Source organism: Pelophylax lessonae, assembly GCF_965119305.1.
Source record: "Pelophylax lessonae genome assembly, chromosome: 8".
Lineage (NCBI taxonomy): Eukaryota > Metazoa > Chordata > Amphibia > Anura > Ranidae > Pelophylax > Pelophylax lessonae.
In genome coordinates, this window is record NC_138775.1 from 62,297,900 (window position 1) to 62,310,993 (window position 13,094).

The window sequence follows — 13,094 nt, forward strand, 5'->3', positions numbered from 1 at the left end:
CCTCTCCATGTTACCAGGTAATGATGACATGTTAAATATTTTCTGAATCTCCAGATTCATAGACACACTTATTTTTTCCATTTTAATTATTATATTTCCAGCTCGCTTTCTAGCACTATAAAGGCAGCGGAGTTGAGAATTCGCCCTCCAAAGGCCTCTTTTGTGGCTGCTGGGGATGTAGCATCAGATAGGTCCTTATAAAGGAGGGTTTGAGTCAAACTCTGAAAGAACCCAGAGTTCTGGCACTTTTTTCCCCACGGCAGGGTGATTCAGTCTGATTGCGGAATATTTCCTTAAAAATGGCAGTTTCCTGAAGGGGAGTGCCTTGCCACCCTGGGCTATGGGGCTGTGTGTTCCTATTAATGCACACGGTGTAGGGAGACACAACTCTAGACCCTGGTTCAAGGGTGACTCCACAGAATACTGCAAGAAAAAGGAGTCACCCCCAAACAGGAAACCTGGGGCAGCAGTCCTAACACCAGCTTACACTGGAACAGATAAAGAAGCGACATACTTCGTAAGTGATGAAATCAGCTGCTGAATATAAAAATAACAGAGGGTTTAATATAACTATAAAACTGGGAGTAGAGGAAAAGGAGCTTCACATTAGTGATGTTTGGAGCTGCTCTGTGTTTTATTTTTAAGCCAAAAGCATATAATTGTCTCTAGCTTTAAAAAGAGCTAAATTTTCTGTAATGACAATTTATTAAAAGAGTTGCTTTTATGAAGAAAAGTCCTGAGTGAAGATGGAAAATGCTCCAATGGCCAACTTAATACATACCATGGCAGAATGACTGCTATGCACCCACACTGGGGGCTTAGGGGAAAAGGGTTGCTCTTATCAAATAGGTGAATTTTGGAATGTAGGATGTATGCAGACTCTTCATAGGGGTGGTGTGTTGTCGTGTTCTTCCACAGAATTACGGTATTTTCTGGCGTATAAGACTACTTTTGAACCTCAAAAAAATCCCACATAAATGGGGGGTCGTCTTATACGCCGAGTATAATATCTCCAAGGTAAGCCAAGTATAAGTAGATGTAATCTCTCAAATACATACATACGGTATACCGGTACAGGATACCCACACAGCCAGCGTCTTAAAAATTACATCAACTGGTAATACTTATACTTAGGGTACCTTGGAGATATTATGAGAGATTACATGTATTACAGTACTTGGGGTACCTTGGAGATCTATGAGAAATCTGATGTTTTTCAATGGTGTTGCCTTGCTTCGGAAGGGGGGTAGTCTTATACAGCGAGTATAGCCCAAAACCTATGTTTTAACTTGAAAATTAGGGGGGTCGTCTTATACGCCCAGTCGTCTTATACGCCGGAAAATACGGTACTAATTTCAAGGTTAAAAGGAGAAGTACAGCCAAAGCTCATTTGGCTGTATTTCTCCTGTGGATCACAGGAGTGCAGTTTGTTCTGCACTCCTGTGACCCATTTTCAGCCAACAGCAGGCTGAAGCCCCCTGTCGGCTGAAGTCACAGAGCCAGCCCAGACTGGGACAAGATTGCAACAACATGGTCAAGATATGCCTGCCACCCGGGCCTAAACCAGCCACTCACCCCCCCCCCCCCCCTCCCAAGCCCAGCGCTCCAGTGAGCAGAGCAGAAAGCCAGTGGCTGACAGTCACCAGCTCTCTGCTCACAGAGCACTGAGAAGCGAAGGATCAGTGGCGTTTAACTGATCGGTTCTCAGCCTTACAGCCGGTGGTGGAAAGATGCAGCATCCTTCACTTTAAGGGAAGGTTTTGAAGATGGAGAAGCTAATTTTATGCTCTAGTAGTTTATTATGTCTACTGAGGAAGGAAAAAGGGAGTACCTCCTGGTATATACGGTAATGTGTATATAATACAGGTGTTAACAATATGTTTATTCTGATAAATTTAGGAGGTTGTGAAATAAAGATGCACGTTTTGGAGAAAGATATATCTTTGTACAAGTTTATATTGGCAAGGGAGCCTAATTTTAGCAGTGTGGGGTCCTGCTGTGGGCATTTAGAGCAACAGCATGTTTTTCATGTACAGGGTACTCGAGTCTTCTGTATATTGCACTTGCTATTAAAGCGAGGATAGAGGTACAATTAAAGGGTAACTCCACTTCTGTGAGGAAAAAGATGGCAAATAAAAATATAGCGTAACCAATTGTGATAAAAGTCATATTGTAATTGGATGTTATTGAAAATACAGCTGTGTAATTTTCTGTAAAATGCAATACAATGTGGCTATCTGGAGGTGTTCTGTACACAGAATGCCCCCCGGAAACATAATTTCCTGCTTGTGTGATTGGCTTACTGATTTTCCCAGAAGTCTGCACTAAAATACAAGTCCGATTTCAGGCATATCTCCTTGAACAAAAATGCAATTTTTGGTGAGATACATCCAATAGGAAATCACGGCTAAAGGGATGCAGACCCAGCAGTATTCCTCATTAGAGCCCTGCCGGTGCACAACTAATTGATAATTAGGACTCATTTTCCCACATGGACATATAAACATACAGGGATTTCTTCAGAATAACAAAAGGTAGGAATCTGCAACAAAGTTTGTTAAAATCCTTGCAATGTACATAGATCTTAAAAAAGAATAGCGCGCAAATGCAAAAGAAATAACTACCAAATCTGAAGACAATCCATAAATAAAAATGGGGGTTTGGTCCCACCATATGGCCATATCGTGCTCAAGCCCACTACTGCGTCAAAGTACCCCATTATCAGTGGGTCCTACACTATCCATGAAAAAGAGATGAATCCAGCCTAACCCTTGGAGATAATACGATATGGCCATATGGTGGGACCAAACCCCCATTTTTATTTATGGATTGTCTTCAGATTTGGTAGTTATTTCTTTTGCATTTGCGCGCTATTCTTTTTTAATATACATGTCTTTTGGTTCATAGCTGCAGCAGCTTTAGAAATACATGGGTATGCTCCCCCAAATTTTTTGCCTGTTTATTATGTATTCGGTCTGACCAGACTATCGAGGTTGAGCAACCCTCCCCACCCCCCCCCACACACACCTGTACTCAATCAGTGTCCACCATCAAGTGGATATAGGAGGAGTCCCCTGTAGTGCATTTGCACATCCTTCCCAGCAAGGAGTATTATCTCCAAGGGTTAGGCTGGATTCATCTCTTTTTCATGGATAGTGTAGGACCCACTGATAATGGGGTACTTTGACGCAGTAGTGGGCTTGAGCACGATATGGCCATATGGTGGGACCAAACCCCCATTTTTATTTATGGATTGTCTTCAGATTTGGTAGTTATTTCTTTTGCATTTGCGCGCTATTCTTTTTTAATGTACATAGATCACCTAGAGGGAAATGTTTTTATCTTAACAAAAGTGGAGTTACGCTTTAATGATCACTATTGGCAAGTTGCATTATTTAAGGTATAACAAACTAGTAATGAACTCTTGTATCATCCGTCCTTTGGGTATAATAGATAAGGGGCTGGGGGGGGGGGGGGGGGGAGGACCCACAGAGGGTTTCATTACAAAATTAGACCTCAGATGCAAGGTAGTTCTGCTGTAGGGTCTGTGTTGAGGGGCTTTTGGCAACATCAAGCAAGTTTTGCTTTCCCATACCAATCAAAAGGAATGCAAAACCTGCTTCAAGCAGGTCATATGCAGCCATCAATAGATTCTGAATGACCTCAGAAGAATCTTACACCGATATCAAACTGATGCCATCCACACAAGTCCATTGACACAGATCCTTACACTGCTTGCCTCCCTGCTGCACCAGGCAATGTTTACATTCCATTTTCTCCCACTGAAAGCTCTATACTGAGAAATGGTAGAGCTGACCGGCTCATCTGATACTTCGACAAACAAGGTCTGCTGGAAAATAAATACACAACGTCTGTTTAGTAAAACTTTTTTTAAATTTTTCCAATAACTCATATAACATTTACATACACAGGACTTCAAAAAGTTATGAGCGAGTCATAGAAATTATAAACAATAGAGTGTTATTTACAGATCACAGCCACTTAAATCACAAGGCATGGTAATCATTTCACTAACACAAAAAGGCCAGGAGCATAGTAACCCATGGCAACCAATTAACAATCATATTGCATTGTTTTGACAGCTCCAATGACAGATGGATTCTCATTGGTTGCTTGGAGCTACTGCTTTTTACTCTTTGAACTACTTTTTTAAATAAGCCCAAAAGTATCCTATATAATTTCTCTTTGTAGCAGTGTGCCTCAAAAGGTATTCATTCAGAATGCTGTCTAAGCACTTTTTTATTATAACCGCTTACTTTATGCTCACAAATAAACCTTGTTAGGAACGCTATGAAGCTGGAAACAAAGGGGCAATGAATAGGAAGTGTGAGGGTTATGGACCAGGGACAATAAATGGTAAAGCAACTTATTAGGATAGAAACTTGGAAGAGCCATTGCTGACTTGTTTTTAAAAAGGTGGAGGTTTCTGGACTGTTTTTTTCACTACTTACTGAGTTGCTGACTTGGGATAAACATCTGTATGTTGGGTTTCCGAATATTTATTCAGTGTCCAGGTACTGACATGAGGATAAGATTAGATCTCTGAAACCAGCATTAAATGGTCGACTATAGGAGCTCTCATATTACTTTATTGAGAGGTTCCCATTAAAACGAAACTCCGGGCCGGTCCAGCCTCTGGGGGAATCCCAAATTTAGAAGCAGGATCCACCCAGATGCCTGACCAGCAGCTGGCTCAGCCTCTAAAGCCTGAGCCAGCCTCTCCCCCTAGCTCCACAGCCTGGAGCTCCAATGAGCGCTGGAGGAGCAGAGAGCCTGTGACTGGTAATCATTGGCTCACTGCTCACTTAAGACTGAGAATTGAGGAATCAGCAGTCTTTGATCGCTCAGTTCTTGGTCTTAGAGGTGGCGGGGGACAGATGCAGCATCCACCTAGGTATGTATGTTTTTTTTTTTTTTTTTTAAATGCCACACTTTTCTTTTAAAAATTAGTATTTTGACTAAATAGTACAGCTCCTGCTGTGGTTCTGGACAGCTAAAAATGTGAATGCTGCAGAGCTAATAGCCCCCAGCACTAAGGTTGCATCTCAATCCCTTTCTCCTCCTGGGCAATCACAACATTGAGCACCTAACCTTTATTTTTGGGGGGGGGGCGTTATTTTAAGTGTCCACTTAGAATAACTATTCCCCTACACTGCCAGGTTACTACAATGGCTGGCTTGGGAGCTGGTTATATACCATCATGCTATTAGGCAGCCGGCTCTATACCACACAGCCTCAAGTCAAAATCAATATGGCAGTGCCTACAGATTGTTTATCAGCTTGGTAGGCAAAGGAACGACAGCAGGGGCCCCAAGCTACTTTGAAAACTTTTAAAAATACATTGAATGCTACTTTTAATAAAATTGTTTAAGAAAAAGCTTTGGTTCAGGTTTGCTCAAGAAATCGCTTCCCCAAAAATTAGATTTTGATGAAAGGTGGAGCCTGGTGGTGAGAGTTTTAGGTGTTCCTGACCACTTTTGTGTTTCAGACCCACCCTAATGCATTCTCCATATAATGAGATAAATGAAAAATGGGAGCCTCTCATGTTTGACACAGCAGGTGTTTAAACCTGGGAACTCATCTGTTTGGTGGTTTAAATCTCCAGAATTTATTAAAAGCGTACAATTTGGGGTGGGCTGGCCCGATAAGCATTAGGTGCTTTCAAAGCACTGCATAGTACACCCAAATCACAGCACAATTTTAGTGTATTGTCCCTGTCACACGTGTTTCCTGTGCTGACTCACTTTGGATCCAACGTACTTCAAAATTACACATTTACAATTAATCACATAAAACAGTATCTCAAAAACTAACATTACTAATTTTAAACAGACAAAAGATTGCAAAAAGAAAGAAAAAAATTGATTTGGCATGACTAGGAAAAACACAAGAAAATATTATAAAAATCTTATTCTTAATACATTATCTCATATAAAGCCACATCTGGGGAGATGAGTCCAAGTAAAGTAATACTAATACAAAAAATGGCAGAAAAAGGCTGTTAAAAAAGAAAAAGAAAAAAAATGCTTTACACCAATCAAGGTGGTTTATCGAACATGGTACACCAATTAAGCAGAGGGCTTATTCAGGCCTATTTCCTCCTGTTAAATGGAAAAGAGACATTCAGCTACCCAATGCACAATATTGAATAGTGAAGCAGCATAGCAACCAACAGGTTCCTCCAACCATGCAAGGAACCAATGAGAAGGAGGGAAACCACCAAATACAACCGTTACCTTATACCTAAACAAAAAACGGAAGAGTGAAGCAACTTAGCCCCAGCAAATCTCTTACCATCCATGTGACTCTTGTGACCGTCCATATATTGGAATACAAGCCCAGTAAAGCTAATGGGCCAGCCTTCATATTTTATGGGCTTCCTGAGGGTCCAAAAGTGCAAGAGGAGAACATCCCAAGGGAGAAGGGGGACAAAGAAAATAGTCCTAATCATAGTGCACCAAAACAAATAACACATGTATAGAAAAATCCCCTCTAAAGCCAGTAATGTATTTTCAAATTTCGTAATATCCTGATGGCACATGTATGTTTTTTTTTTTAAGTGCTAAAGAGATAAATTTAGCCAAAGTGGGGTTTCTAAGCTTTAGCATATCTCTCGAATAAAAGAAATGTATTATGTTGGAATGTCTCCTGATATTATTTAAAAAAAAGGATGTTTTTATCTAACACAACATGACCATATAGCCATAATAAATTTGGAAAATGCATTCTTTTCTGCATAAAAAAAAAAACCCATTGGTTTGACTCAGTATACATTATATTATGGGATATTCTATTTGTCTCCTCTAAATAAAATGCATTGCTATACAGATCAACATTTTTGAGGAGGCCTGTGCTGTATGTACATTAGCCGCTCCGTCCTTGCTTGTTGAAGCAGGTTTATAGGTGTGCGGTAACGCTGGACAAGGGTAGAGATTGATTTTAGTGAGTTATCCTCACTGGACATAGGCTTGTCGGTGAAGACCAATTCTGGGCCTATGCTGCTGCCTCTCTAATCATGAAAGTTAAATCACTCAACAGATGAAGAACTTGTAATCACTTAGTACAAAATTTCCATCTTGCTTGAAATTCACTCATGTCCTTTATTTGCCAAGACCATCACATACAGCCAACACATTTCTGGGGAAATCATGCTCCCTTTTTTCAAGGCTTCAGCAACAATTTTGTGACAAGTTGAGGACGAAATAAAATAAGGATCCTGAGCTGAAGCTGGATTGAAGCCATTGTGTCACTATGGCTGGCTGGATCTAACATAGATACAAATAAATATTTTTAAGGACTTTCAAGTGAGATAAAGTGTGAACTAGGCATTCCTGACCACACGCCCAGGAAGATGCTTTTTAATGCAGGACTCCAGCTAAACAGCTACTGTATATGCACAGTAAAAAAAATAAATAAAAAAAAAAAAAAGACAAATTTTCCCTACCACTGGACTATAATTCTGTTCATCCTGTCTTGTGATTCCACAGCTCTGGTACACTGTTCAACCAAGATGATGCCACCTCTAACTCTTGGTTCAGCATTACATCCAGATCACTCAAACAGGAATCAGCAATGGGATCATACAGTCTCCCCAGCAGGTTAGTGGGGGCAAGGTGACACTGGAAGACACAAAGCTGAACCATGAAATAAGGTGTCACCTGTCTATGCAGTGTACAAATCACAAGACCATGCAAATGTATTTATCACAATATTGTGTTAAGCACTTGCCGGGAGTTTCATGGTGATCATTATCCTGTGTATAATTCTATATACTAGTGTGATAGTTCATCTACAGTATTTAGGTCCAGTAGATCTTTCCTATAACCAGTTTAAACAGAGAAAAGGAAGTAAATAACTTTCTTCCAAAAAATATAACTTGGCATACCAAGCAAATCTGCCACCAATATGAGCCAGTCAATCTGCTAACTATAGATAATTCATTATCACTTTAAACATTAATAAATCATTTATTTATTAGGTTCCCTTATCAAATTATATAATAGATAGTTAAACAGTATTATTTACAATGATTAGTGCAAAAGGTTACATTCACAAATTATAGTGTTGGTTCTGAGGTCACAGAATGTAAATCTAAAAGGATTTGGTTGTATAATAAACATATCAGGCCGCTTCTCATTTAAAACACAATAGTCTGTTTTGCCCAAAAACCACCAATCAGATTCACTCTTTTTCTCTCATGTAGTACTGGAGGAATGGTAGCTTCTGATTGGCTGGTGAGGCAGCTGTGACTGTTGTGGATAGGACCCACGTGAACTATAGATAAAACCTAGTACTAATAGTACCTGCTTAACTGAAACGGACCCTTTTAGATTTTTTTTTTTTTTTTCCGTGTGCAATCTAGACTGAAAAAAAAAATATTCCTAAAAAATCAGTCAACATTTTCAACATTTTTTTTTAGGGACATTTTATCATTAAGGATGTGTCCCTTACCCATCAAAAGACCCCTTACATTATTGTCTCTTTATAAAAAATACAATTTCATAATGAAAACACGAATAATGATTACCAGATAAAGTTGATACAAGATGCAAAGAAGACAAAAACTGTGATTTTTCCATAAAAGTGGTATACGCCAAAAAGCAGAAACCAACAATTCTATGGACTAATCCTATAAATCTGGGAAAGTCTCTGGAAATCTATGACAAGTGTCAGCAATGTGTTTGAGTAGAAAATGAGGCTAATGCCTCGTACACACGCAACGATTATCGGCTGACCGATCGTCCGACTTTTGTCCAGAGTGGTGTTTTGTTGGTTGGAATGTGCCTAGACTGCGCACAAATTTTCTCGGCCAACAAAAATCTACTTCAGAAGTGAGGTCATGTGCTGGTTTACTTTCCGTGTGTTTTTTCTTCTCTGAGCATGCCCAGTCTTGCTCATCAGATTTTTGTCTGCCGAAATCTGTACTGACTGACGGAAAATCGGCCGTTGTGTTGACGGACAACAAAAATTTTATAGCCTGCACACCAGATTTTTTTCGGCCGAAAAGTCGGAATTGGTTGTCGAAAGCATCATACTAACAAGCCGAAAATCGGCCGATCGGACGTTGGCCGAAAATTCCCGGCCAATAATCGATGCATGTGTACAAGGCATTAGTCTATTTTGAGTTTTCAAATATCCTCAAAGCTCGACCAATGGGAGCAATGAAAGTGGATGTACCTACAACGCAGTAGAGCAGAAAATGACACAAGTGCGTTGTTAAGCACTTGAGTTTCTGGAGCCACTGGGATAATACATACTTTTAGGTCTTGGGATAGGAAAGGGGGTTCCTAAAGGAAATACCCACAGTTGCTGCTGATTTAATGTTAGTTTGTAGATCTATCAGCAATTGGCCATCATTAGAAATTAAACAGAAATAGAAGATAAAAAGGAATTTAGTTGATTCTCTGCATCCGTAAATCTTTAACACGAGGCTATTACTACGACTTCAATGTGAAATACAGTGATGTACACTGCAGCCAGCTAGAACATCATAATCCACTCTGAATAGACTTTTCTGAAGTAGAGAAAGGGGTAGATTTATTAAAATTGGTACACACAGAATGTGGTGCAACTGTGCATAGTAAACAATTAGCTGCTAACTTCAGCTTGTTCAATTAAGCTTTGATAATAAAACCTAGACGCTGATTGGCTACTATGCATAGCTGCACTAAATTGTGCATGCACCAGTTTTAGTAAATCTCCCCCAATGTGTCTTTCTTACAATCATATGGATCTGACCAACCACAATTTAAGGACAGGCAATTAAAACTGAATTCCAGTCACATATAAAAAAAAACAAAAGCAGTTACAAATCATAGAATGTATTTTAAATGCAAGTTGTATTAATACCTAAATCTGCCTAGATATCCACATCCTTTAAAGGCCCGTACACACACGATCAGAAAATCTGACAAACGATCCACCGATTTTTGGATTGTTAGTATGGTGCTTTCGACAGCAGATTACAAATTTTGGTATGACAAAATCTGGATGTGCAGGCTATAAAATGTTTATCGTGCGTGAACACAACGTCCGTTTTTCGTTTATTAGTACAGTTTTCGTTTGGAACAAAATCGTAAGAACAAGAATACGCATGCTCGGAAATGAAAGAATACATACAAAACAGTTCAACACATTACATCACTTCTGAAGCTGAATTCTGTCGTACGAGAGTTTTTCCTATGAAAATAACCTCTTCACTTTCGACATGAGACTAGCATGTAACAAAAAACGGATGAAAATTCATCCAATTATCTGATCGTGTGTACGAGGCTTAAATCTCTGGGGCAGGAGTACTGGGAGAGGAAGGGGCAGCACTAGAAGCCAGTGTGCTTACAGTGGGGAGAGAGCAGTCTAAGCAGAGGGATGGCCTCAATACTACATTTCTGTCCGTTCAGAAGGATTAAAGTTTTGTTTGACCAAGCTATGAGGATGCTACAGTGGAGGTCAAGGACCTGCTTGCACAGACTGACGAGAGTGCCAAGGGACCAAGAGTCCAACATTTAATTGATTTAATGAAAAGAACTGGTTCACAACAGGAAAACACACAACTTCCAATGTGTTTTGGGGGTCAAACAAACTCTCTCTTCCTTAGGGCTCGTGTTAAAAAGATGGTGGGACTCTTGAGGTGGCATAATCACCAGGGATGATTATTTGATGGTGTGAAAGTCACAGGGCACCTTGATCCTAAGCGGTAGAAAAAATTTTTTTATGCGATTAAAGATCAAGATGTTCTGTGACTTTTACATCTTAAAAAAAAATAATTCCTGCTGATTAGGTTATCTTAAAAGTCACATCATTTTTTAGTTCTTATTAGGGTTGCACCGATACTGGTATCGGTATCGGCGCCGATACTAAGCATTTGCACAAGTATTGGTACTTGTGCAAATGCGCCGATACTAGAAACCGATACCTTCCGGTTTGGTCAGCGGGATTCCACCGCTGACCGCTAAATTGTATACAAAAGAATACTTGAAATTATCGGTTGTTAAGGAGCGGGGCTGCCGGGTCCTTAACAACCGATAACGTTTCAGCTGTCAGTGGGATTTCCCTTCCCTGCCTCCTCATTTCCCTCCTACCAGTTCTTCCGGGTGCCTTCCCCGCCTTCTCCTTTCCCTCCCACCAGCTCTACCGGGTACCTTCCCCACCTCCTTTCTCTCCCTCCAGTTGTAGAGTGTTCTCCTAGAGGCAGGGGCGGACCGACTGGTTGGTCAGTTCGGCTGTTGTCTGAAGGCCCGGCCGTAAAAGGGGGCCTGCTGGCAGTGGAGTAGCATGGGGGGTGCAAAATTATTACTGTGCTGTATCTGCTGACAGTGACATCACATGTGTGCTGTGTGTTGAAGCCGAGTGCCACCCCCGGCCCCCTACCCCTTCTGATGAGGCATATTCCGGGCCCTGCAGCACTCTACCCCACCCATGGACTCCTGTGGTCCAGCCTGTCCCCCATGTTCCCCCTGGTGTGGCCGGCCTGTGTGTGTGAGAATTGCGGAGGGGGAGCGGAGGGGGAGCGGAGGGGCAGCACTCGGTGCAAAGCGTACAGCAGGGTTGGTGGAGCTCTCGGCAGGCCGGGGGATATTGAGGAGCAGCTGGGTGGCAGGACTCCAGAATAGTACCCAGTGCTGGTGAGAGTCCTATTCAGATGGACAATCATGGAGGCCATGAAGAGGTAAGAAAAATCCACTGATCTATATTGTACATTGGGGGGGGGGGGAATAGTGCAGGAAGTAGGAATCTGGTAGGTTAGTGTAGTGCAGTGTTTCTCAACTCCGGTCCTCAGGTCAGGTTTGCAAGAAAACTGAAATACATCACAGGTGATATAATTTGCTGCTCAGTGATTGCAGTATTCTAATCCGCATCTCCCCAAGGCAATACTTAAAATCTGGCCTGTTAGTGTGCCCTGAGGACTGGAGTTGAGAAACACTGGTGTAGTAGAGGAGAGATTTGGGTTCTAATAGACCCCAGATATCTCCACACCTATTACAAGGTATGTTGTTCCTCCCTTGTAAAAGCAATAACATTGATCAAAAAAAAAAAAGTTAAGTTAAAGGTACAATGTTAAAAAAAATGTAAAAAAAAGTATCGGTAATTGGTAATGGCGAGTACCTGAGGAAATGTATCAGTATTTGTACTTGGTCTTAAAAAACTGGCATCGGTCCAACCCTAGTTCTTATTAAAGTTTTTGTAGATTCCGACATATTATGAGACATTCCCACCATTTTGTTTTTTAACTCGAGTCCTAAGTAAGGGAGAGTTTGACCCCCGAAATGCATTGGTAGTTTTGCGTTTTCCTGCTGTGAAACATTTCCTTTTATTAGTATTGAAATGGAAATAAAGTAACAACATCAATGCTAACAAACACATGCACCTTTGCTGAACATATTTAGTCAATGGAATACCAGTTTTTATCATTAACAGATTTTATACTCTTGGTTGTTTGTATGGCACTCCCATTAAACTGTACACATGCGAACTTTTAATCCTAAAGTACCCCAATCCTCGAATGCTCTTATTTTGTGGAGAGTTGCCCGACTAGAGCTATTGTGCATAATGATAATCTAACACATTGAAGAATTGTATTAAGGTCCTTGTTTTCACCTTTCTGCTTGTACAGTCTGGCAAGGATACCTAGATCACAAACCTGGCTAAACAAAATAACAAAAACTTGGATGGTAAAACTGCTCACTTCTAGGTATTTTAAGTAAATGTGTATTTGGCTGCTTGCATGGAGCTCATCTTTAAAAAATCACATGACCACCATCCTACAAAGTTTATCTGCAAAGCACCTATTTACCCTATTCAATGGTTAGGTACTGAACCAGCTTCTAATCATGAGGATATCGCAAATCACAGCCACCTTCTTTACATATGTTCATCATGTACAATACAAACACAGAACCTCAACAAAACACTGTAAAAGGCTATTGCCATAAAAAGCACATACACAAAACATTTAAAAAACTCACTAAGAGCAAAATGCCTTTTGTGGTAGTAAGGGAGGTTATCCAAGAAAATTCTACACTCCAAGGACAGTTTCGAAAACGTTAGTTTTCTGGCTGTCATGCCAATCTTCCAAC